General features: G+C 44.9%; 1 protein-coding gene across 6 annotated transcripts in view; it reads left to right on the forward strand.

Moving 5' to 3' along the window:
• LARP4B (La ribonucleoprotein 4B) overlaps positions 1-27259 on the forward strand; it is a 176700-nt gene that overhangs the window by 55055 nt on the left and 94386 nt on the right. For all 6 annotated transcript variants that reach the window (XM_068235823.1, XM_068235824.1, XM_068235825.1 and 3 more), the window contains one exon: positions 6769-6878. The gene's annotated coding sequence lies outside the window, so the exon portion shown is untranslated. The remainder of the gene's footprint in view (positions 1-6768; positions 6879-27259) is intronic.

The following is a 27259-nucleotide window of genomic DNA, read 5'->3' on the forward strand; positions in this document are numbered from 1 at the left end:
ACCAATTTTTTTTCTCGGAACGGTAGCATTAGGGAGGGGGGGGGGGGGGGGGGAAATGTGTTGTACACAACGGGTTCCCATGGGGGGGGGTTGGGGGTTTGTCTGTGCAGCGGTCCCAGTATAAGTGTACTTTAGTTGCCCCAGTATAGCTAGTATAGTTGCCCCAGTATAGCTAGTATAGTTGTTGCCCCAGTATAGCTAGTATAGTTGTTGCCCCAGTATGGCTAGGATAGTTGTTGCCCCAGTATAGCTAGTATAGTTGCCCCAGTAGTTACACCAGTTACTGACCTGTATAGAGGTAGTATTCCCTTAGTTGCGGCCGATTCCTCTTTCATGTTCTGCTGGTCGGTCCCTCTCCTCCATGCTGCGTCTTCTTTCACAGCAGCGCGTCCCCCGGCTGTTGTGAAGAGGCAGGGGTTCTCCTGGTAACGGCGATATACATCGCCGCTAAAGGAAGCTGCTCTCCTGCTTCTGCCTCTTCACAGCAGCTGGGGGGGGGGGGGGGGATGCGTTACTGTGAGAGACGCAGCATGGAGGAGAGGGACTGACCAGCAGTTGCACGTGTGCTCTGCATGGATTCAGTTGCGTGCACTTGCGGCTAATGAAGGTTGGCGAGAATTAATTAAAAAAAAATCATTCTGAGGTAGGGAATGAGCTGCGGCCTGCTGCAAACGTCCCGCGGGCCCAGTGGTTGAAGGACCCCTGCTCTATGGGACTTAGAGCCTCCCTCTCCTTAGGTGAGTATCTGACTTTTTTTTTTATTTAAATTTCGGTTCCCGTTCACTTTAATGTATGTGGCTCCCGGAAAGGTACTTTGCAACTGGTTTATGTGACAACAGCTAATCAGAAGTTTGTAGACAGCTGAAAACATGCTCTGCCTTCACACGACTCGGAAATCATTTGTGTCTGGAGCTGGGATTTAAAGGAAACTTGAGCCGAGAGAAATGTCTACACTCCATCAGTGACCCCCTGTGAATGCCAAGTGCCTGGCTGCCTCTGGCATGCATTGCAGTTGCTGGGAGAGCTGCATAAAATACATTTGTTTCAGAGTCAGGTAGTTGGTAGTGCAAATAATGTTTCTACTCTGGTATTATGACTTGCACTTTCTTCTGTTCCTGTGTAACTGCCTCAAATACTCATAAAACTAATGAGTAGATAGTAATACGGTAGAGTGTCACACTATGGGATAACAATACGGCCACTATTGTCAAGAAAGCGCAACAGAGGATGTACCACCTACGGCAGCTGAAAAAGTTTGGCCTACCTCAAAATTTAATGGTGCAGTTCTACACTGCAATTATTGAATCCACCATAACACCTATGACTGTATGGTTCAGCTCCTGCTCAGCATTAGAAAAGGGGAGGCTGCAGCGCATCATCCGAACAGCGGAAAGGATAATTGGCTGTAGCTTACCTTCCCTGCAGGATCTTTACACTAGCAGGTGCAGAAAGAGAACAACTAAAATTGCTTCTGACCCCTCTCACCCAGCTCACTCCATCTTCCAGCACATGCCTTCAGGAGTAAGATTCCGGGCAATCGCTACCAAAACCTCCAGACACAGGAACAGCTTTGTTCCTCAAGCGGTAGCCATACTTAATGCTGAACCACGTTAGAGCTGCTAAGACTTGATAGTAATCAGCACAGAACTGTAAATGAACAATTCTCACATTGCTTACTGCATAATATACTTGCATAAATGTCCTTGACTTGTAATATACACACTGTCTGTCCGTGTATTGTTTTTGTTTGTGTTTGTTAAGCAACTGCCAAGACAAATTCCTTGTAGGTGCAAACTTACTTGGCGAAATAAAATTGATTCTGATAAAATTGATTCTGATTCTAAAGTACACCTAAAGTGAGAGGGATATGGCGTCTGACCTATTTATTTCCTTTAAGGCCTCCTTTCCATCTATGCGATTTTAGCTAATTTTAGGTAATGCAGTGCGAATTGCAGTGACATCAGAGTCCATACAAAACCATCTGCTTGGCATCCTGCTGATCTTTGGCTGCAGAAGTGTCTGAATCACACACTTGAAACAAGCATGTGGCTATCCCAGTCAGTGTACCAGAGCTGAGTTAATATGAAGAATTGATACTTACCCGGGGCTTTCTCCAGCCCATAAGCAAGTGTGAGTCCCACGGTCTGACTTTCAGCCGTGATCAGCCCTGGTAACAGGCTAAGTTGCGTTATTATTGGCCTAACTAGAGGCCTCACAAGTGCTTATGGGGCTGGAGGAAGCTCCGGGTAAGTAACCGATTCTTCCCAAGAAGAAAATGGAGGCTCCCATATTTATTTCCTTTTAAACAATACCAGTTGCCTGGCAGTCCTGCTGGTCTATTTGCCTACAGTAGTTTCTGAAGTACACCAGAAACAAGCATGCAGCTAATCTTGTCAGATCTGACAATAATTTCAGAAACGCCTGATTTGCTGCATGCTTGTTCAGTGTCTATGGCTAAAAGTATTAGAGGCAGATGATCAGCAGGGCTGCCCCACAACTGGTATTACTTAAAAGGAAATAAATATGGCAGCCTCCATGTCCCACTCGTTACAGTTGTCCTTTAAAGGGATACTGTAGGGGGGTCGGGGGAAAATGAGTTACCTGGCGCTTCTAATGGTCCCCCGCAGACATCCTGTGCCCGCGCAGCCACTCACCGATGCTCCGGCCCCGCCTCTGGTTCACTTCTGGAATTTCAGACTTTAAAGTCTGAAAACCACTGCGCCTGCGTTGCCGTGTCCTCAATCCCGCTGATGTCACCAGGAGTGTACTGCGCAGACACAGACCATACTGGGCCTGCGCAGTACACTCCTGGTGACATCAGAGGCAGCGAGGACACGGCAACGCAGGCGCAGTGGTTTTCAGACTTTAAAGTCTGAAATTCCAGAAGTGAACCAGAGGCGGGGCCGGAGCATCGGTGAGTGGCTGTGCGGGCACAGGATGTCTGCGGGGGACCATTAGAAGCCCCGGGTAAGTTCAACTCATTTCCCCCCCATACCCCCCCCCCCCCCCCCCCCCCCTACAGTATCCCTTTAAGTTTGGAATTTCGCTATTCTAGATCTTCTCTTTGGCGCTCCCAAACCTCCTTTCTTCTATGTACAAAGTTTGCAAGTTAAATCAGCAGTCTTGAGTTATAAACAATATACTACTTTATGTAACCTTTTCCTGCTTAAAAAAAACCCAAAACAAAAAATTTCTTAGTTGTGAATTGAATGAAACAAATATAGGAAGTAATTGCTGTACATTGCATTTTTATTCCCCAGCACTGACTTCCATTTTCTCTTGATTGAGGGGAGTAAAGAAACATATGCTGGTATTACATAATATTCACTAGTGTAGATGGACAGTTTGTATTTCTTTTCCTCACATAGGCCTCAATTCACTAAGCTTTATCAAACACTTAATCAAATGTTTAATAATTTACCTCATGCGTAAAATCTAATTTTGAATTCACTAAGGTGTTATAGATTTATTGAACGTTTCATCGATAGAACATTCGATAAATCTATAACACCTTAGTGAATTCAAAATGAGATTTTACCCATGAGGTAAATTTTCAAAAGTTTGATAAAGCTTAGTGAATTGATGTAATTGTGGGAGAGATTTTATCAGGCTCTTGATATGAATAGTGTTGTCAGACTGTGTGTGTGTGTGTGTGTGTGTGTGTGTATACGCGCGGTGTGCACTAGTTTTATCTTCAGCTCAGTAACTTATGATTCATTCTGTAATCATTTTCATGAGATGCTTTGAATCATTGTGTACTTAAACATGTCCCCAATAACTGGATTAAGTGCCAAGGCCTGCATTAGTTCTGTATTTATAGCATATGATATCAGCCACAGCTACAGCAGCCACAAGCAGCACCGATCTCTAATGCAGGTTCTGTGTACAGACTGGGTAGTTTGTTTGTATTGGAAAGTATCTGTGGAAAACTCAAAAAAAAAATCTATTAGTTATTTATTGTATTTCCAGAAAAAAAAACACATTATGCTAATTGGCAGGTCACATGCACTTAGATTGTTCATTCTCCTTCAGGACCCTTTTGCACTATAGCTCTTTCTTTGCATTGTGTTACCCTTTCTGCACACAGGGTAATGCAATAGCAAATAAAGTGTTTTGGGCTCAGTACACTAATGGTGTCACGTGGAGGTACCCGATTTGCTGCCACCCGCCGCAAAGTCATCATTGCGTTACCATGTGACTTCCGCAATACAGCGGCGTGAGATTGCATTAAAGTCAGTGCACGAAGCACACATTTGTGAAGCTAATAAATGCACAAAATCACCTGCGGAAAACGCAGCCAGATGCAAGTGTGGTTCCAGCCAAAAGGGCTCATTTCCATACAGCGCGCTTTCATGCGCGTTGATGGAAACGCGATCATAGGGACAGCAGACAGTGCGTAGACTGCACTGTCTGCTGTTTCCGTTCATGCACTGCGATTCACCACTGGATCGCCGCACATGATTTTCTGCATTTCAGTAATGAATGGGATCGCAAGCCCCGCCCACCCATCGGGAGTGACTCTTTTCTGTTTCAATATTGCTTTATTGAAAAACAAAAGTAGTGTATAATTCAGTTACTTATAGTAACAATTCTAATCTTGTTATAACATGTAAGAAGACATTAAATATGTAGTTCTATTCTGAACACATGTATGTTAACAGTATATTTGAAGAAATAAGTTAAAGTATATAGAACGGTATACATTCAGTGTTAAACCGCAAATTGATCAAAGTATGGATTAATAGAATACTTCTCTGAATTTTATTATGTATGGTATTGACCACAGGTAATCTGAGCGAGGTGAAAAGAAAAGGAATAGAGAAGAGAGATGCAAAGGGAATACAGAGTTATAGGGGAAAATGCAGAGCGAAATATCTAGTGAGGAAAGTAAAATAAGGCGGGGGAGGGGCAAATAGAAGGGGGATTGCCCCATAAGATTTCAGAATCTAGTAGCACAGTTTCCGGTAAGTATCAGAGGTTTTGACTGTTGGCCACAGATTCCAGGTCTCAATGAATTTTCTGGCGTATTATCAGCACCAGGTATAACTTGTTCATTCTCCTTTATTTTCTTAAAGGAATACTATCAATGCCCAAGTGTTCTAAAATGACAATGTACAAATAATGTCTAAGTAGCTGTGTAAACATTTTCCTACTTTTCATGTTAAATATCAGAGGCAAAAGCTTTAATTTATTGAGAGTAGTATTTGGCTATATTGGGACAAATCAATTGCAGAAGGGGTGTCTGCGTCAATGCACAGCCAGTGTTGCATATCAGACTTCAGTGTATTTTTCTCAGAAAGCAAAAACGGTATGAAACACACACACACACACACACACACACACACACACACACACACACACACACACACACACACACACACACACACACACACACACACACACACACACACACACACACACACACACACACACACACACACACACACACACACACACACACACACACACACACACACACACACACACACACACACACACACACACACACACCTCTCTCTGATCAAGAGGGGAATTTCCCCTCTCCTCATGGCTCACTCTGTCAGTTTTGGAGTCTGTAAGGTTTGAAAGTATTTTGATAACCGTAAACAAAGAGGTTGCCAGTGAAATGTATACACCAGTACTTAGCAGCACTTCCCAAACAATTCCTATCTCAATTGAAAAAAGTATCTAGATCGATAGTGTTCCTTTAACCCCTTTTAGCCATTGTTTTATGGAGGGAGAGGTAGTAGTTTTCCAATGGGGCTCTGCGTTTCAGTGGAAACGAGCCCTAAAGGATATATCTGGGAAACTAAAAACTGAAAAAAAAAGTTCCAGCCCCTAGAAATCTGTTAGGTTCCGCTCTGAGCCAGGCCTCCACTCTCCCCTCCTGAAGATCGAAACTCGCAGCCTGGTCAGGATCTCCTGCGCATGCGCGCTTCTCATGATCCTGCTCCCAGCGTTCAGAGAGAATTGAACTGAGGAAAAATAGAGTGCTCAGAGCCAAACTGGTACATAGCAGAATTCTAGGCTTCTAGGGGCTGGAAGAAGCCTTAGGTGAGTAAAAAAAAATTTTTCTCTGTTTGCCAGATGCATTCTTTAAAGTGGACATGAACTCTTGCACAGGGTAGAAGAAAAACCTAGAGAAATGCACCCTGTATGTATTTAGAAAGTTTAGCCTCTCCAATTTACCCCCCATCTATAACTCATCACAAGTTGTAATTTTCCCTCAGCTGTGTCAGTTGACAGCCATGGCAGAGAGGCTAATTTGAAAGCACAGGATGTTAACGATATTTCTGTTTCCATGAAAGCAGGAAGTAGAAACACTGCAGGTTGATTGCAGGATTTGTATCAGCTGTAACAAAGAAATGTTTTTGTTTTTAAAAGGTTATTGTGTTGTTGCATATCTTTTAGAGCAGAGAGAAAATTCTGATTTCAGGTCTGCTTGTTTACTTTTTATATAGCACATGGTGGAGTACTAGACAAAAAAACACGTGTATGTAGATTGTAGAAAACTCATATTGCTGACTTTATACACCCATACAATTGGTGAGACAGCTGTCAGTTTATGGGTGCTCTAGTAAAGTGACAGTTCTGCGTGGCATTTTTTTTGGTTTATGACCGCATCCTCTGTGCACCAGTATTCTTGCATTTCTTAATTACATTGCTTGCCTGCTGATTTCTGCTGCTCTTATGTAGTGCACAGTGCAGCACTAAACTTGTGTATGGAATTGTTCTTAGTAGTGTCTTATAGATGTTTTTGCATTGCAGGCTGCTGGATGTTTGACGTGTGACTTATGTACACTTCTGGGGTCCGTATCACTTCAGTACATCTACTGGAACACTTCTAGCAGCTGTGAAACCGGATACAGCTGAGTAAGGTATGAGGGAGCTGTGTGCAGACATTCGTGATGGGAGCTGCATGACCCTAGCCGAGAGTCTTTTGTTTTTACTGCCTCATAAATTTATAGGGTGTATACTGAGAGTACCCATGGCTTTAATTTGGCTAAAAATATACATCTTCTCTAATACAAGTTAGAAGAAAAAGCAACTTTAGCTTTGATTCCCATATTCTCCTTACTTAAAGAGGAACTGTAACCAAGGATTGACCTTCATTCCAATTCCAATCTTTACCTTTTATTGAATAAATCATCAGGGGCTCTGTGGCTGAAATTGTGGTAAAACCACAGGAGTCAGGACCATGGTCATTGCAGTTTCCTTTCTGTGAACCTCGTTACATTGTGGTAAATAAAGGCTGTTTTTAACTGCCAAGTAGGGCTGCACGATTTTAGGTAAAAATTGAAATTGCGATATATATATTTTTTTTTTCACTCAAATTATGATTTCGATTTTTTCACTTTTTTTTCAAAACAAGCTTTAGCGGGGTCAGTGTCTGTCACTGTCAGGTTGATCACACAAGCAATAGAACACAGCAGTACATGCATCCAGCTACATATAAGTGGTCAGCATGTGCTCGTCAGCCAATCAGGATGCACTGTCATACAACCTTTACCTGCCATACCACATCCAGCAGCCATTAGCATTCAGGTGGGAGGCTTCAGTTGGACGCCATCGCAAGATTGCGTCGCTAGCAGGACCGCCCCGTGCAGGCATCCCTCCCACAGGGGTCCCTCCCTAACCGCTCACCTGTCCGCCATGTCCTAGAGCTGAAAGAAAACGTTTAAAAACACACGATTGGTTCGCACGATGGCCAGGGGCCCCGGACCTCTCTCACTGGCCGGGGCCCCAAGGCCAATATGCGATACCTGGAGGGGAGTGCAGGTGGGCCTGGACCTCTCACACCCAGGCTCTGGACCTCTCAATGCTAATGGTAATGAATGCTGAATGCTAATGGCTGCTGGATGTGGTATGGCAGGTAAAGGGTGTATGACAGTGCATCCTGATTGGATGACGAGCACCTGCTGACCACTTATATGTAGCTGGATGCATGTACTGCTGTGTTCTATTGCTTGTGTGTGTTGAATTTAGCATTCAGTATGAAGGCAGTGTTGGTGGGTTTTCTGGATGTGAGAGGTCCAGAGCCTGGGTGTGAGAGGTCCAGGCCCACCTGCACTCCCCTCCAGGTATCGCATATTGGCCTTGGGGCCCCGGCCAGTGAGAGAGGTCCGGGGCCCCTGGCCATCGTGCAAACCAATCGTGTGTTTTTAACTGTCAGGTTGATGGCAGGGGGCTGAAAGACAAGACCTAGTCTAGCTCGTATGAGTGTGGCGAAGGGGGTGGAGTCTAGCTATGGTGGGCTTTGTGTCAGAAAATTTTGCTGTGCATTCACATTGCATTTCAGGCAATGCACATTTAAAAAGCCTGAAGCCCTCTATGATGACCCCTGGGCTTGAACAATATGCGGTGTACCGGACTCTGCCAATCAGCCGGGCAGCGGAGGGCGGATCCACTGGCAGAAGCAGTGCATATTCATGATTGCTAATGTCCCGGGGGGGGGGGGGGGGGGCGAGTCCAGTCCGAGCGGCACACACAGCTTCACCTATCGCTGGATAGCGATGGTATGACTGCAGCGGTAGGCGGAGCTGTACAGAGCTCACAGCTCCGTCTACCACCTCCGTCATTCCATTGCTATCCAGCGATTGGAGAAGCTGTGTGCCGCTCTGGACTGGACTCGCTTCCCCCCCTGCCCGGCTCATTGACGTCTTGGAATATGCACTGCTTCTGCTCTCCTCGGCGTGTAGCGGTAGGCGGACCATGCGGCCAAGCTCGGGCACTAAAAACGGAAAACCGCGAATACTGACGATCACTAGATCGTCTTCACAGGAACCGTGGTTTTGGTTTAAAACCGGAAATCGTGCAGCCCTACTTCCAAGTTTTTTTTTCTTATGTCTGCCAGCAGTAAAGATGATTACGGCAGGCGCATTGCGGATCAAACAATATGAACAAATTGCATGGCAAATATCAATCATTTCTTGACTTCTCTTCTATTGTATAACTTCTCACTTTGCAATGTATTAATTTATGGTTTCCCCTTTTTCACTAAAGTTCCTCTTTAAGGGACACTTAAAAGGACAACCATTGCGAAAAACTGTAAAATTTAGAAAACGCACATATATAAAATGTAGGGGTCTCACAGAGTTAAGATGCACTATAAATTACCTTTTTCCTATTTTGCTGTGGTTTACAGTAGCTAGTAAAAATCTGACAGGTTTCAAACTAGTCCATCTCCTCATGAGGGATTCTCAGGTAATTCTTTATTTTCAAAAGCACTACCTGAACAGCAGTTGATCAGTTAACTGCTAAAATAGTGTACTAATGAGTAGGAATGCCGGCAGGCATATTTGTACAGATCCTTACCAGTAAGTGCAGTTGTAAAAAATGAAGGTAATGCTGACAATCACTCATGATGATCTGGACTAGTCTAAATCTTTCAGATCTGTCAGCGTTTTACCACTCATCTGTAAGTGACAGCATCATAGGAAAAAGTAATGTATAATGCATTTTACTCTGGAAGAAATGTACATTTTAGATGTATGTATTTTAAATGTAACAATTTTTCACAATAGTTGTCGTTTAATAGTCCAGATGCTTCCTGATATATTGACAGGCACACCATTTCATGTACTGCTGGCCACACTGCCCACGGTGTACAAGCATGGCCGTACTGCACTTTTGCAGGTGCGTCGCTGCTTGTGCAGTAGCAGCTGTGCATGGGCTGTAAGGCCGCACTTGTACACAGAGAGGGGGGTGGCCGCAAAGAGGGACAGCAGCAAAGGGGTCGGGTGGGAAAAAAACTGAGTCTCTAAGGCAACTATTTATGTATTTTTTTTAAAACTGATTTTTTTTTTTTTTTTACAAGTGTTTTTTTTTTGGGGGGGGGGGGGGGGGGGGGATTTGGAAGTGTGAGTTATTCATTTTATTAATATTGCGTATGTATGTGCCTGTATGTGTAATTATACTTTTTGGCCACAAGATGGCTCTAGTGAACACTCTCCCGTTATAGGAAGTGTTCACTTTCTTTTTTTTTTTTTTTTTTTTTTTTAACATATAACCACACTGTGACTGTTTCCTGTTTTATGAATGGACGCTGATCGCGGTCACGTCCATTCATTCCAGGCATTGCGATTTATAGTGGACCGCTCGGTCCTCTCCCCCAATCACGGAACATGGAGTCCCGACGGCAACGGTGGCGGGAGCGGCGTGCACACGTGCGAAGAGCACACGTGAGGGAGCAAGCGATTTATTAAAACGTCCTGTTGCTGTTAACAGGCTCAAACAGGACAATTTAATAAGTCAGTTTGCCATTAACTGGTTAAACTTATCAAAGAGCTGCCAGCATACGGGGAAAAAGTTCTATGACTGGTTATCTCCTGCTTCTCCTTCTCCAAAAGTATGGCCTACGGCAGAACAGGGTCAGATGGTAGGCTGAGATGAGGATTGATGGCCAACATCAGCGTCTAAAGACAGATTACAGTCAGGCAATATTTCTGGTAGGCAAGGTCAGCAGTAGGGAACAGTGTTGGCAGGGTTTTACCCCGATGTTGTAATTTCTGTGGCCACGCTCCCTGTCTGAGATCACAAATTGATGTATATTGCAGAAAGGACTGGAAGACTTTGAAGAAAGGTATTTTATTCAACTCCAATAGTGAACAAAATGTAGCCAACCTCCGTTTACAGCATCAGATGTAAATATAGCTCTCATGCTGCCAAGCAATGGACCAACTACCAGATGGAGTGGGCAGGGTCACATTGTGGCATAGTTTCAACAATGGACTGTCGCAGTTTAGTCAAGTAGTAATGCACTGAAGTGTGCAATCACCACCTCTTTATATATCTGTCTCCTCCCCTCCCCACCAATCACTACACAGGAGGACGTGATGGGGAACTTTGGCAATAGGGTGTGGTGTGTTGACAGCCAATAAGATTCAAATACTACTGGTAGTACTCACAGTAGGGAACATCTCCACCCCATGTGGGATGGTGTAAAGGCACGTACACACACCGGACTTTTTCAAACTATGGGTCGTCAGACCCACCCGCGGGGCGGTCGTTCTGACGACAGTTGCACGTGAGTACAGGCTGTCCTCAGACAGGTAAGACTGATTTTGACTGATCCGCCGTTGTAAAATCGATTGCATGAAGCTCGTCAATTTACATTACAAAATTAATGTAGACGCGTAAAAAACATAATGCACATGCGTGTAAATTCAGTCGCATAACCTGTATCAATTAACATTATAAACCAGGGCTGTGGAGTCGGGACAAAAATCTTCCAACTCCGACTCCTCAGTTTATGAAACCACGACTCCGACTCCGGGTACCCAAAATGGCTCCGACTCCTCGACTACGACTCCTTAGCCTAATACTTAACAGGGCTGTGGAATTTGTACAAAAATCATCCGACTCCTCAGTTTATGAAATCAACGACTCCGACTCCTCAGTTTATGAAATCTCCAACTCCGGGTGCCCAAAATTGCCCCGACTCAGACTCCTCGACTCCAACTCCGACTCCACAGCCCTGATATAAACATGCATCAATTAACATTACAAACACTGTATAAATGCATAAGAAGTGACGCCAGTTACAACCATCTAAGTATACAAAGCGCTGCTTTAGTGCCAAAAATAGTTAACAGCTGACTTTCATGCATTGCCAGGCTTACTGCAGTCACATGACAGTGAGCCTGGAGCTCATTCGGTGAGTTTATCTGCAGCTTTGTAACTCTTGCTTGAGCTCAAGGCTCGCTGTCATGTGACCACAGTGAGTCTTGAGCTCTATCGGAAAGTTACAAAGCTGCAAGGGAGATGAGAACACACACACACACACACACACACACACACACACACACACACACACACACACACACACACACACACACTCACTCACTCACTCACTCACTCACTCACTCACTCACTCACTCACTCACTCACTCTTTCTCTCTCTCTCACACACTCACTCCAGGGGCGATTAGCGCACAATACACACACTCACTCACACACACTTTCTCTCGTCATAAAATAGTCAGCTCATCAGCAGTGATATACAGTACTTTCAAAACATTGATTTTAGAATACTTTGATGCACAACTGTAGGAAGTAGGTTGAGCTCTTTAATAGGGCACATTTGGGTAACTGATAGCAAGTGGCTTTGATTTGCTAGCCCTCCTTTTCCTTAGTGCTGGAGATGTTGATAATATATTGTTTTTCTGCTCCTCCCCTCTGACTATTAAGCTTGTTTACAGATGGTTACTGACATAATTTTGTCAGTAAAGTAAAAGTGTATTTTTTCCTCCCTCCATTCTGAGCCTGATCTATATGGGTGACTGAACTAGATCTGGAATCAGGCCAAGTATATCCAGCTTTGACACTTGAATAAGATATTTATAATCACTGTAGCCACAAGTATTAAGGATCTCTTTTGTCTACATAATGACGACATGATCCACCCAGAGTTCAGAGCAAAGCAAGCAAATTGCTCACCCTGAAACTAACCCCTCCCTGCCAGGACAGATCTGTGAGGCTGACATGAATGCTTTCCGAAGCCAAGCCATATGTCATAGGTTTATTCCATCTTGTGCGACCTGTTCTGCATTGTCCCAGCAGGTGGATATGGAGCAGGCCTCACCTGATGCTGCTGAAACCTGATCAGCAGCTGCATGGCCAACATCAAAACGGAATGTCCTCTCTTCAGTGTTGAAAGCTCTGAGCTGATTTACATTTCAGGAATTATTTAGTGACGAATTCCACTTAAAACCATAAAACAGCGTTGGCTGGAATTGCATTAGAGTAGTTTAAATAGAAAATCTTGCTTGCCTGCACACCAGCAATCCTCTGATTCAGCAGATGTATAGAGGAAATCTCTTCCGTCAGGTGGTCGTAAAGGAGATTTCCAATCTTCAAGCAGAAGTTACAACAGCTTTGGGACTGTTCAGAGTAAAAACTAGTTATCTCTGCGAGGACTGATGTATTGGCTGGTTCTTCTTCCTGTGCATGTTTGCTGTGGTCTATGACCTGCTGTATCTAAACTAATGCTGCTGCTTTATCTGAAGCTACTCCATGTCCTTTTCTGTGCACTTAAAGGACAGCTTTACCCGGGGCTTCCTTCAGGCCCTGCCAGCCATCCTGTGCCCTCACCGCAGCTCCGCTCCCAGCCGATGGCCCGGAGTTCCCTTCCTATGCAGATGCTGACCCCGCCAGGTCGGCCTTTACTGCGCCTGTGGGAGAGCCACTTTCACTTGTGCTGACGTCATCTGGAGTGTTCTGCGCAGTACACTCCAGACGACATCAGTGAGATTGACAGCGGCGCTCACGCAAGCGCAGTAGAGGCGCCTACACCGGAGGGGAGTCTGAGCCACTGGCTTGGAGTGGAGCTGGGGCGAAGGCACAGGACCGCTGCCAGGGCCTGGAGGAAGCCCCAGGTTAGTACTTTTTTTTTTTTTTTTGTAACTGTAATGAAAAATAACAAACACAATTGCTTATTTTTTTACAATATTCCTTTATAGATTTAGCTATTGTTTGCCCATTGTAATATCCTTCCTCTCCCTGATTTACATTCTGAAATGTATCACTGGTGGTAACCTCTTTAGTTCTGCCAGGTGATCTGTACGGAATGTTCACTACTGAGGGTTCTATGCACAGAGGGGGATTTTGCTTGCTCGGCAGTTGGAAAAAGCCGATATTTCCCACGATGCAACAAGGGTCACAGTCGGCAAACTGTCAGGACCGTGGTCGTGACATCGTACTGTGGGAGGGGTTACACAACAATGTCAGCTATACTGATCCCCTGATCTATTTGAGAAAAGGTAAAGATTTCTTATGGTAAAGGGGGTATCAGCTACTGATTGGGATGAATCGCATATGATGATAACGGCAGAAGGGCTGTCTATGCACTTCTGCCGTTCTTATGTGTCGCACACTATAAGTGCTGCCGTAATGCGCACGGCAGCGTGTATAGTGGGAACCGGGCCTTAAAGAGGAACTCCAGAGAAAATAATGTAATACAGAGCTTAATTTTTACAATAATTATGTATAAATGATTTAGTCAGTGTTTGCTCATTGTAAAATCTTTCCTCTCCCTGATTCACATTCTGACATTTATCAAATGGTGGCATTTTTACTGCTGGCAGATGATGTCGCTGGAAGGAGATGCTGCTTGCTTTTTTGGCAGTTGGAAACAGCTGTTATTTCCCACAATGCAACAAGGCTCCTACAGTGTGTCAGGACCTCAGAGATGTGAGGTGCTGACATCACACTGTGGGAGGGGTTTCACCACAAAATCAGCCATACAGAGCCCCCCGATCCATTTGAGAAAAGGAATAGATTTCTCATGGTAAAAGGGGTGTCCGCTACTGTTTAGGATGAAGTTCAATTCTTGGTCACGGTTTCTTTTCAAGGGTAAAGCTCATTTTACAGCTGTACTCTAAACGAGGCCGAGGCAGCTGCCCAAGTTCATTGTACTGTCTTTATGCACCTTTAGTAGTTCTTGCAGACAGCTTGATTGCCTGTGTTACTGGTTTTCCTGATTCACCTTCCTCTATGCTCCCTGCCCTTGAAGGTGATCCTTCTAAAATCATGGCATTGCTGTCAGGTAAGCTATCTGTCACATTCCTGCACTCTGTCGCCCTGTAGGACTGTATCCTGGGAGAGGTGAGGGTGTATTGGCTGCACTGTCAGCCTAGGGAGAGCAATGTCCTCAGCATGTTGTACTCAGCTGCCGTACATGCAGAGTGGGCTGTGTCACATGAGAGATGTAGCTGCTGCTTGTAACAGGCAGGGAACACACTTGTTTATTTTTTTGTGCATTTTATGCTCAGAAAAACAGATTTAAACTAAGGCCTAGTGCACACCAGAGCGTTTCGGCTGCGGTTTGCGATCCGCTTGCGGGTGCAGATCCGCTAGGGTAATGTATTTCAATGGGCTGGTGCACATTAGAGCGGGAGGCGTTATGCAGAAACGCATACTCCCGGGCTGCTGCAGATTTTGGATTGCGGATGCGTTTCTGCCTCAATGTTAAGTATAGGAAAAACGCAAACCCCTCTGAAAAACGGCACTTCAGAGAGATTTGCCAGGCGTTTTTTGTTACAGTAGCTGTTCGGTAACAGCTTTACTGTAACAATACATGAAATCTACTACACCAAAACCGCTACACAAAACCGCAAAACGCTAGCTGAAACGCTACAGAAAAAGAATAAAAAGCGTTTCAAAATCTGCTAGCATTTTGCGGATCTGCTAGCGGGTTTTGGTGTGCACCGGCCCTAAGAGCTTGTGTTACTCAATGGGCTAGTTTACACTTGAATGCGTTTTTCGCACGCAGTAAAAAAGCAGACACCCTGAAGCATAATTCTTCACATTGTGTGCATTCTCTCTATTAAAGGGACACTTAAGCCAGGAATAAAATAATCAGTTTTACTTTCCTGTGACTTCTTCCAGCCCCTGATGGTGTCCCATGCCCTCGCAGTCACTCACTGAGCCTCCAGTCCCCCGCCGCCAGCTAGTTTTGCTTTCACTGACAGGCCCGACAGGCGTTCCATGGGTATTTTTCTTTGCATTCCCGTCCACAATAGCGTCTTGCGCCTGTGCAGGATGTTATTAAGGATGGGAACATGAAGAAGGATGCACATGGCCAGGCCTGCGCAGAAAGCCCGTTGACTCCCTGTCAGGGTGTGTCAGCGCAAATGAAACTACCTGGCGATGAGGGACAGGAGGATCCGAGAGTGACTGGGAGGGCACGGGGTGGCTGCAGGGGGCTGGTAGAAGCCACAGGCAAGTAAAAATGATTTTTTTATTCCTGGCTTAATTGTCCCTTTAATTATATTAACTTATGTGAAAAAAATACTCCTGGTTTTCTGCATACAGACACATGGTGTACAGAAAACAAATGCAGAGAACTGAATGACGAGTGTGTCCCCTGCCTTACTGTGAGCCTGTGCAGATTCTACAAATGTTAAGGTGCCCACACAACATTTGATATTGTGGTCCGATCGACCTTCAGTTTTGATAATTGTATCAAATCAGAAGAGGATTGGTGCAACACGGTCGCCTGCTTGATACATTTTTGGCTAGAATCGGCCAAAAAGATCAATTGGGCATGCTGAAAAATCCTGTTTGCAAATGCTTGATCAGGTGTGCAGTGGCATCAGCATTTGATATTGCAATGATCTATGGGCCCCAGCCTTGGGGTACAGATTTTCACGGGGAAGCCAAACACCACAGCAGACTGTCATGCAGTCGGACAGCTGGGACTTTACTGAGCACAAATACATGGGGGCGCGGCTAGGGCCGTTTGAGTCATCGGGTTTAGGACACTTTCTAATACATTTCATTTGGAAGTTGGTCTGTGGTGTATGGGCAGGCATCAGATCCTTCTTTGATCAGAGCTGCCCTGTATAAGTATCCCACCAGAGCAGCAGCAGCCAGTGTGCTGTTTCACATAGCTGTTAGCATCTGCATTGGATAATAGCAGTAGGTGATTAGCATCTTTGTAGCTGTGAATAGTGGCAGAAGGTCAGTCTCCTGTGTGACATGGCTTTCTGACTGGAACCTAGCAGCGTTGCTATGCAGTACAAAATTACCTCTGCATTGCTCACCCCGCTGCCAGGGTGATTCTTATTTTTTCCACCTACAATCCTAGTTCCAGCCAATTTCTTTAATGAAATGGTGTGAACGTTCTGCTTTTTTCATGAAATGCAGATTCCGTACAAATGATTGCATGAATTTTTTTATTGGGACTATTGGTCTGTGTATGGTAGCCTTAAATATTGTATCACCTTTTGTGCGGCATTCTACAAATAGTTTATTTAAAAAAACAAATGTTTTCCATAACAGTAGTCATCAGGCTGCCTTGCAGTTACAAGTTTTACAGTAGGACGTTGGGGTTTGATGCAACGTTAAAGTCGCAACGCAAATTAAAATGCAGCCCCCCAAAAAAGTTGCAACACAACTTAATGCCCGTTATAGTTGCATACAGTAGAGCATACAGGCAATGAAAAGTATGCTTCCAAGTCATTACTGAGCATGTGCAAACAGTCCAACGCAGCTAATAACGTGTATAACGCACAGCATGCAGCACTTTCTAATAATGCTACACGTTACATACAAACGCAACGTGTGCACCGTGAGTGTTGCACAGACTTAGCAATGCTGTGTTAGTCTGCGTTGAAATATTTTCTAACGTGTGACTTTAACGTCGCACTGTGAAAGAGGCCTAAGTATATGAATGACAGTTAATGAGATTACATATACTTGACAGCATGAGCATTCTGGAGTAGCCGCAACCCTGCCACAACTGTCACTCGTGTTTAAAAAGAAAACTGTAACCAAGAATTGAACTTCATCCCAATCAGTAGCTGATACCCCCTTTCCTATGAGAAATCTATTCCTTTTTAGAAATAAGATCATCAGGGGACTCTGTATGGCTGATATTGTGAAGAAACCCCTCCCACAGTGTGATGTAAGTGCCATGGTTCTGACATCACTCTGTGGGAGCCTTGTTGCATTGTTCAACTGCCTAAAATGCAAGCTGTATCTCCTTTGACTGACATCACCTGCTAGCAGTAAAAATGTCACTATGTGATAAATGTCAGAATTTAAATCGGGGAGAGGAAAGATTTTACAATGGGCAAACACTGCCTAAATTATTTATACATAATTATTGTAAAAATGAAGCACTTTTTTATTACTTTTTCACTGGAGTTCCTCTAGTCCGGTTCTGGATATGTGTTCTGTTATACAGCACGGTGGTGTAGTGGAAAGCTCTCTCGCCATGCAGCTTTGGATCCTCTGTTTGAATCCCAGCCAGGGTACTATCTGCATGGATTTCGTATGTTTCCTCCCACATCCCAAAAACATACAGATAAGTTAATTGGCTTCCCCCTAAATTCGCCCTATACTACGATACATTCAGTACACAATACATACATAGATATATGACTACGGTAGGGATTAGATTGTGAGCCACTCTGAGGGACAGTAAAGCGACAAGACAATATACTCTGCACAGTGCTGCTTAACCAGTTCGGCCTATCTGGACGAGCTTCCTCGTCCAGATAGGCACTGCTGCTGCCGCCGCCTCGTGCGTGCGATCGGGCGCGCTCCCGCTGCCCGCCGCTAGCCCTCCGATCAGTGAATGGGAATATAATTCCCATTCACCGATCTATCTTCCCCGCAGAAATACCGACGCTTTCTCTCCAGAGAGCGCGGTATTTCTGCCCCCAGGAAACATCTCCCCTGCTTTTAAGTTCCTGGATGCGAGATCGTTTTACATTTAAAATTAACAGTTTCCCTCCCACACCAAAAATTACCCACATACACTTTTTTTATTAGAAATAAAAAATACAATAAAAAACAAAACAAAAACATAAATAGTTACCCAAGGGTCTGAACTTTTTAAATATGCATGTCAAGAGAATATGTTATATTATTTAAAATTATAAGCTTATAAATAGTGATGGACGCAAATTGAAAAAATGCACCTTTATTTCTAAATGAAATATCGGCACCATAAATTGTGATAGGGACATTGTTTAAACGGTGTAATAACCGGGACAGATGGGCAAATAAAATAAGTTTTAATTACGGTAGCGTATATTAATTTCAAACTATAATTGCCAAAAACTGAGAAATAATGAATTTTTTTCATTTCTTTCTTAATCTTCCTGTTAAAATAGATTTAGAAAAAAATAATTCTTAGCAAAATGTAGCACCCAAAGAAAGCCTAATTAGTGGTGGAAAAAACAAGATATAGATCAGTTCATTGTGATAAGTAGCAATAAAGTTATAGGCGAATGAATGGGAGGTGAACGTTGCTCGGATGCATGAGATTTTCGGACCGCGGCGCTGAACCGGATAAAGATGTTGGCTCAATATAAATACTAAAAAATAATAATTTTGGATCACATGGAAAGGGATTTCAAACTTTTAGGATCCTTTAACTTGGGTAAGTTAGTCAGTTGTTTTCTGACAGATAATTAGAGGTACACTATCGATTAACATGTTTCTTTTTTCAATTGAGATAGGAAATGTATGGGAAGCACTGCTAAGTACTGGTGTATACATTTCACTGCTTGATTACTTTTATGTAATTCCTTTCACATTTTTCTGATGGCAATCAGCTGAAATTCTGATGGCAGACTCAGCCATGAGGGGAGGAGGGAAATTCCCTCACAGTGTAATCTGTTAACACTGTGTGCAGAGAGCTCAGTCAGAGGCAATGCGTTTTATGTGCAACTTGCAATCATTTGTAATATAGTAGTGTGTAAAACCTGATACCTGTTTTGAAATAATCTGCTTCAATATTACACTTTTCTTAGCATGTCAGACTGCAGAGATTCTTACAGATTCATACCTCTGCAAATGAGACATTCCATACGTAGCTAAAATCTACACACAATGAATTAAAGCTTTTGCCTCTGATATTTAACATGAAAAGTAGGGAAATGTTAACACCGCTACATAGACATCATTTGTACATTGTCATTTTAGAACACTTGGGCATTGATAGTATTCCTTTAAGTCGCATTGCAATTATATTTTCATGGACCATTCACACTGGGTGTGTTGCGGTGGGTCTGTCGGACGCATAGCATGCTGCACATTTACCACACATGCGCTTTTACAGTGGCGGCAAAGCATACTTTCACTGTACTGTATGCTTCACATTGCAGTTCTAACAAGCAATATGACTTTTCACCTCTGTTGCGATGTTATTGCAGCATGTATAGTGTGAAAGGATCCTTACCTAAGAAGGGGGAAGTCTCTGGATCCTATATAGAGGCTCGCTACAACAACTTCCGGTCCCCTCGTTGCTGCTTGCAGGCCCTCCAAAGATTGTCTGTAATTTGATTAGGGCTTCTGCTTCTGGCATGAGCAAGGCCGTGCTGTGCCTGTGTGAGTACGACCGCGCCTGCGCAGTAAAGTAAATGCTGCTTGTACATGAGCGGCTCCGTGATACTGCACAGGAGCTGACATGCTTGTGTGTGTGCAGCATGGCCGCTCTCATGCCAGAAGAGGAGCGCGGCACCGATCAGCTGGATGGAGAGTCCTGGGCAGCGGGCAGCGAGGGAGGCTCTTCCCTCTCCATAGTTAGGTAAGGGCCTCAGTTTTCTCACCAGAATTTTTTTCCAGCCAGGTGGCAGAAAAAAGTAGCCGGGTGGCATGAAAAAGTAGCTGTGTGGGGCAAAATGAGAGAATGCAGGGCCAGTGCTTTTTTGCACAACTCTTCTTACAACAGAGGAGGAGGTGAGTCAATGACTGCCGGGTGCTCACCAAAACTAGCTGGGTGGAGCACCCGGCTAAAAGAGCCTAGGGAGAACACTGGGCCTGTTTCCACTACACGCAGATTGGATGCAGTATGGATGCAGAAAAACTGATTTCAATGAATGCCTATGGGCCTATTTCCACTAAACGCGATTTTTCTGATGCAGATTTTCCTATAGGCATTCCTAGGAGTCAGTTTTTCTTCATCCAATCGGCCTGTAGTGCAAACAGGCCCTTAGTATGTGTTTCTGGACCCGAGCATTGGCTCAGTTTCTCTATAACCTCCCTGGCGGTAGGCCCGACCTAGGGCAGGGGATCACATTGCCACGGGCGGATTTTTTAAAAATAAAAGTTAAGCTATATGCTTCCGCTAGCATTTCGCTAGCTAATTATGTCCCCCAAGTCCCTCCGGTCCCCACCGATCGCCTCTGATCAAACGCCATAATACATACTCCTCAGGGATCTCGCGACGGCGCAGCGTCCCAATCAGCTCCAGCCTTCGCTATGGGGAGGATCGGGACTGCGCATGACGTCATGTCCGATCGTCACCATGGCGGCGAGTGAAGCTGCAGCTCTCGAGGGATCGCGGAGGGGTAAATATTGCCGGCGGTGATCGGGGGGGGGGGGGGGGGTTAGTTGGGTGCTGGGGGGTTTGGGGGACATAATTAGTTAGCGAAGTGCTAGCTTAGGCATATAGCACAACTTTTATTTTCTTAAAAATCCTCCTGCGGACGCAGCCTCTAAAACTGCGTACCGCCAGGGAGGTTAAATTTAGTTCTGCTTTAAAGGGCATTTCCAGGTTGTGTTGAAAAAATGTAACCCCCTAGTTATATCGGTGCCGCCTGAAATTTAATATTTCAGTATTTATTTTCTCTTGCTCATAACAAGCTTTGAGCGATTGCTTAAAATAATGGAATTTCTCCTCCTGAAAATATGGTTTCATGGAATGAATTTAATTTTTTTTTTCCTTTGAAATACTCCTCCGCTTTAAAGAGGAACTTTGTTGAAAAATAGTTGTTTGAAAAAAATAAATCAATACATTGCACAGTGAGAAGTTAGAAAATAGAAGAGAGATCAAGAATTGATATTCGCCCTGGAATTTGTTCATGTTTGATCTGCAAAGAATCAGCACGTCATCTCTACTGCTGGCAGACAAGAAAAAACTAGACGGCACCCACTGCCATTATCTATAACCACACCAACAATGCTTCAAATGTACATCATTGTTGGCAGTAATAGAACTGTACACTCCCGTCCCATCTAGAGGATGTTTCCGGCTGAATCATTGTCAGTTTGAGACTGGGTGCAGCAGCAACCCATGGGGCCCCCTCCTTGGATCCAAATCCCCCCCTCATGTGGCTGGTAAAACACACCTACACACCTTTCCCCGGGCACCATCTCCCCACAGTAGTTCAGCGTTGCCTTGGTACATCCACCTTCTCCAGCGATGCGTCACATCTCCCCCTGTAGCCGCATGCTCCCGACCACATGACATGCATTCAGCGCCAGAGGCATGCAGCACAGAGCTGACTGTCGGGAAGATCTGAGGAGACCCAAAGCAGCATCTGAGAAAATAAATACAAAACTCCTCCACTGCAACTCCCTGCAGAAAGGGGAGGAGCAGAGATCCAGGCCCTTTCCACAAGGTCACTATTGTTGCATCACTTTTACAGTTTATTTTTATATGTTTATTTCACTTTAATCTTATATCCAGTGAATATTAAAGGAGTACTGTAAGGGGGTAGGGGGAAAAAAAGAGTTGAACTTACCTAGGGCTTCTAATGGTCCCCTGCAGACGTCCTGTGCGCGCGCAGCCACTCACCGATGATCCGGTCTTCCTCCGTTTAACTTCCAGAATTCTCAACTTGAAAGTCGTAAAAACCACTGCGCCTGCGCGGCCGCATCCTCGCTTCTGCTATGTCACCGGGAGTGTACAGCGCAGGCCCAGTACGGTCTGCACCTGCGCAGCACGCTCCCGCTGCCCCTCCCCATACAGTAGTCCTTTAAATCTCAATACACAGTTTGGTTCGCGACTTAGACTGGGTTTTAGATTTTAGAACCTTGCCTGATTGAATTTGAATCTCCCCAAGTCCTCCTGGAGACCACCGCTGCTGCCTGACACCCTCTTAAAGATTGGTGTCACAGGAGCCCTAGTGGCTGACCGCACTTAGCCTTCTAAACGGTGCCAGCGCACAGATCGTGCGAACTCTGGTCGCAGTCAATGCGCAGGAACCGTTAAGAATTAGCCGCAGACAACTCAGAAGGGAGCCTGTGAGACACGGGTAATTACAACGTCACCTACTGGTTCAGAGTAAACTGCCACCACCGCGGTTACCATGGGACCGTGGAGCCCACTAACTGACTGACTAGTCCTGCGAATAAAACGGTTAAACACACGGTATTCTGTCAAGCCAACAACAAACAAACAGTAGCGTATCTTCAGAGACCCGGGATCAGTTCTGTGTGTGTGCTGATAAGCAGGGTAGCGGACAGTGAATGACTTGGAGAAAGTCGTTTATTCACGCAATATAAATAATTAATATATACAGACAATTATTAAAATCACAATTATTAAGACAGTAATAGCCAGTATAAAAAATAAAAGAAGGGAGAAAAATACTTAGTTCCTGGAAAGATGTCCTTTTTGTGGGAAAACAGAGTTCTGGGTTTCAATTTGAGTTCAGAGTTAAGACCAGGTGGATGCCAGCATATCCTCAAGCTGGCATCTGATGAGTTCAAGATGTTTCAGTGTGGAGGACCCTGAGTTTGGGTCCTCTGCCATTCTTATGCCCCTGCTTCAGTAGGAGGGAGTGAGGGCGGGGAGCCATACACCCCCTTAGAAGATGAGATGAGCCCTCCCCTTGTCCTGGGGGCTAGAAATCATATCTACCCATATATGGGCTCTATCTCACAGAACCGTACAGGTCAGGGCAGATTTATTAACATTTTCAGGTCTGTCTCGATTTACCCAGCGCCCTGATACCAGACATGAGGGGTGGGACCCCTGTGGTATCATCAGGGCATTTTCAAACTGCCTAACTGGCAGTCCTTACCTCAGAATGTTCTGAAACTTCCTCAGAACCAGCATCGGGGCTAATGCCACACTTCCCCCACGTTTGGCGAAGCTGCCATCTCAGGAACCCCAGAAATCTGACAGATCTGGGAAGTTATGGATTATGCTATGAGACTCAGGTTTATTCAGGATGTGTTCTAGCTGCTAACAGCTGACTTCCCCTTTGATCTTTACCAGTGAGCAAGGTGTCAAGACCCCCCGGAGATTTGTAGCCTACCTGGCTGCACCTAGGCATCCTGATCACCCCTTGGTTAATTAACATCTACATGAGATCAGCTAGGTGTCACCTTATACCTGATGGATGGGCCATCCGCACAGCTTGAAGCCAGGGACTCTCTGGGCCCAGGCTCATTAGCATATCAAAAGAGCCATCCAGCCTTTAGGATGGTGCTCTCTCTGCTAAGAAAAGGACTTCAGCTCCCCCTACACACTCAACCCAGATTGTATCGATTTGAAGCGCAATCGATGCAGGGAATCGAGTGCGATCGCTTTTTCTTCACGGGCGGTTACAGGACGCGCCTGCGGCCCCGCAACCGTCCGTGACAATTGGGTTTGCTCTTCTCTTCATGTGCTTGTATATGAGGAGCAGCTCTTGTCAGATATGTTTCGTGGGTCCGCCTGCGGCAATAGGGAGGGCCAGGAGGATGTTGGAGTCCTGGATGATCCACAGGATTTCTTCTTGGAATCTCATTTTCTTTCTTCTACCTCCCTCGAGGACACTTTAATATTGCAAAATGGTTTAGGTACAAAACTGTTTTGTTTACATTGTTGCCATATACATTAAGTACAGTGATAACATATTGCCTCACTATAGTTCTTCTGCATCTGCCCTGAGTCTTGAACAGTGAAAACCAGTTCAGTTACTGGCCTATTGCAAGGTGTTTCCTTCTTGACAGCCATTCTTTTACACATATCACACTTGTTACTGCAATGTGAGTACATGTAGTATTTGGCTCCTTGTTTTTCTGTACAAACAGTTTCAGACAAAGCGCTATAACCCACAGAAGGGCTGCTGGCCAGCACAGATGCTGCTTGGCATTGTCAGGCTCTTGCCTTCATTGTTAGGAAAGTAGTACACATGCTGTTATATTTACAAGACTGACAAGTGGGTTTTCAGCTTTAGAACACTCTGCAGCAGCTTTTTTTTTTTTTTTTTTTTTTTTTTTAAATGTCTTCCTAGCATGTAGTTGTTCTAATGCATCACTATGCTGATTCATTGTCAAGTGACACGAGAAGGTGAGAAGTTGAAACTGGTGTCACCTGACTTGCTCTGCAGTTTAGTAGATCGATCTGTTTAGATCACATGATTGTCCACACAGTATTACTAATTCTTTTGCAGGTAAAACCTTTAACATGAATATTTCAGCTGTTTTAGTTATGTAGCTGTAGTTCAGCTGGGAAAATGGCTGTATATATTACAGCACATCTAAAGTGAAAGAGATCTGGAGGTTGCAATATGTATTGCCTTTTAAACAATGCAAATTGCCTGGCAGGCCTGTAGATCCTCAGCCTCCAGTTCTTTTAGCCATGGACTCTGAACAAGTATGCAGATCAGATGTTTGACTGGGGGTCTGTTTCCCGAATCCTGTTCGAATTTGCAGTGTGAATCTGAACAGCGTGCTGTAAATTTCTGTAGCATGCAGCCAAATCACTATAGCCATGCATGGCTTAGTGATTCAGGCTGTAGCTATTTAGCTATTTGGGAGTCACGGCTCTTGGTAGAAACTGGCCCTAACGTTTTACTGCCGCATGCTTGTTTTAAAGGAGTACTGTAAGGGGGGGGGGGGGGGGGGGTAGGGGGAAAATGAGTTGAACTTACCTGGGGCTTCTAAAGGTCCCCCGCAGACATCCTGTGCCTTCACAGCCACTCGCCGATGCTCCGGCCCCACCTCTGGTTCACTTCTGGAATTTCCGACTTTAAAGTCTAAAAACCACTATGCCTGCGTGGCCGCGCCCTCGCAGCTGCTGCCGTCACCAGGGTGTATTGCGCAGACCCAGTATGGTCTGTGCCTGCGCAGTACGCTCCTGGTTATATCAGCAGCAGCGAGGGCGTGGCCATACAGGTGCAGTGATATTCAGACTTTAAAGTCAGAAATTCCAGAAGTGAACTGGAGGCGGGGAATGGAGCATCGGTGAGTGGCTGCGCTGGCACAGGACGTCTGCGGAGGATCATTAGAAGCCCCGGGTAAGTTAAACTCTTTCCCCCTACCCCCCTACAGTACTCCTATGAGGTGTGATGAAAGAACCGCAGGATGCAAGGCAACTGTTATTATTTTAAAAGAAATTAATATGTCAGCCTTTATATGTCGCTTAAAGTGGATCCGAGATGAACTTTTACTCATTGCATAATTGTGTTTCTTTCCTATAGTTTATAGGGCATTCCTCAAGCCAAATACTTTTTTGTTTTCGTTTTAATACTCTAATTCCCTATAAACTAAACAAGCCACGCCCACAGGTTTTCAGAGAGCCAAGGCATTTTCAGACAGTAGCAAGGGCTCATGGGAGCTCCATCTGGTCAGGAGGAGGGGGAGGTATTACTAGCCGGAGATTTCAGAGGCAGAAGGGAGGAGGAGGGGGATTAGGTTTTTTTGCTCAAGATGCAGATAGGCCTGCCTCTATGTAATGTTTACTAACAACATGGCTGCTGTCGTATCACAGGAAGAAATAATCATATTCTGTTGAAGCCGTTTGCAGCTAGATTTGCTGTGTAAACTATCTAAACTTTAGATAAGATATAGACAAGTTACTTGTTATAGTTAGTTTTTCATCTCACATCCGCTTTGGGGTGTCCTTTAACCACTTAACGACTGCTTAACACCGATAGGCTGCGGCTGGTCGTTAGTGGTTTTACATGGAAACTGCCGCTCGTGTCAGTTCACGGAGGGTGTCTCCGTGAACTGCCTGCGAGTCTCCGATCGCGGCTCGCAGGCGAAATGTAAACACACGGGGAAGAAATCCCCGCTGTTTACATCATATGGCGCTGCTGCGCAGCAGCGCCGTAAAGGAGATCGGCGATCCCCGGCCTCTGATTGGCCGGGGATCGCCGGCATCTGATAGGCTAAAGGCTGTCAGAGGCGGCGCAGGACAGATGTCTGTCCTGTGCCGCCCACAGCGAAAGGGAGAGCGACGGAAGGCGAGGTAGGGCGGAAATCGCTGCGGAGGGGGGCTTTGAGGAGCCCCCCCCCCGCTTGTCACACATAGCCGGCGGCGATCAGACCCCCCAGCAAGACATCCCCCTAATGGGGGAAAAAAGGGAGGGAAGTCTAATCGCCCTGGCTGCCAGACGATCTGTGCTGCGGGCTGGAGAGCCCACGCAGCACAGATCTAAGAAAACAAGCCCGGGCCTTAAGTGGTTAACTAAAAGTAGCTTTGAGCTGTTTGAAAATATTCCAATTTTATTTTCTGCTGAGAAAAATTGTTAAATAAAAAAAAACAAAAAACTTCTTGTTTGGTTTATGTAAAGACCACACCACATGGCAGAACTTCAGTTCAAATGTTTTGGGTTTTTTCTCAAAATGTTTTGCATATCTTGCCATGCCGTGAGGAATGACAGCCATAAAACTTTTACTTGGAAGAGAACAGCTTCTGAGTGCAGGAAATGGGTAAAAAGGTCAATAGTTCATATATTTTAGTTCTGGGACATGAAGACAGTGCCATTGAGCAGAGACAATAAAACATTAATTCTAACTTGTTTACGTTTTTAAACAGAAGATAAAACTGGAATATATAGAAAAAAAATTGAATAGGAAAATAGAAACCATTGTCCTCCTTGGGTTCACTTCAAGGCCATCACACTTTAGATGTGATAAATGATCAGTGTGTATGTGAGATTTGATGTAAAACTTGAAACAAGGAACAAGTGGACTTTTACTCACCTGTGGCTTCTTCCAGCTCCCTCAGCGACCACCTGGTCCGATCCGTTGTGCTGCTGTAGCCAGATTAAAGTCTGCAACCCAGGGGGTTCTATGCATTTGC

Source organism: Hyperolius riggenbachi, chromosome 5, assembly GCF_040937935.1.
Source record: "Hyperolius riggenbachi isolate aHypRig1 chromosome 5, aHypRig1.pri, whole genome shotgun sequence".
NCBI lineage: Eukaryota > Metazoa > Chordata > Amphibia > Anura > Hyperoliidae > Hyperolius > Hyperolius riggenbachi.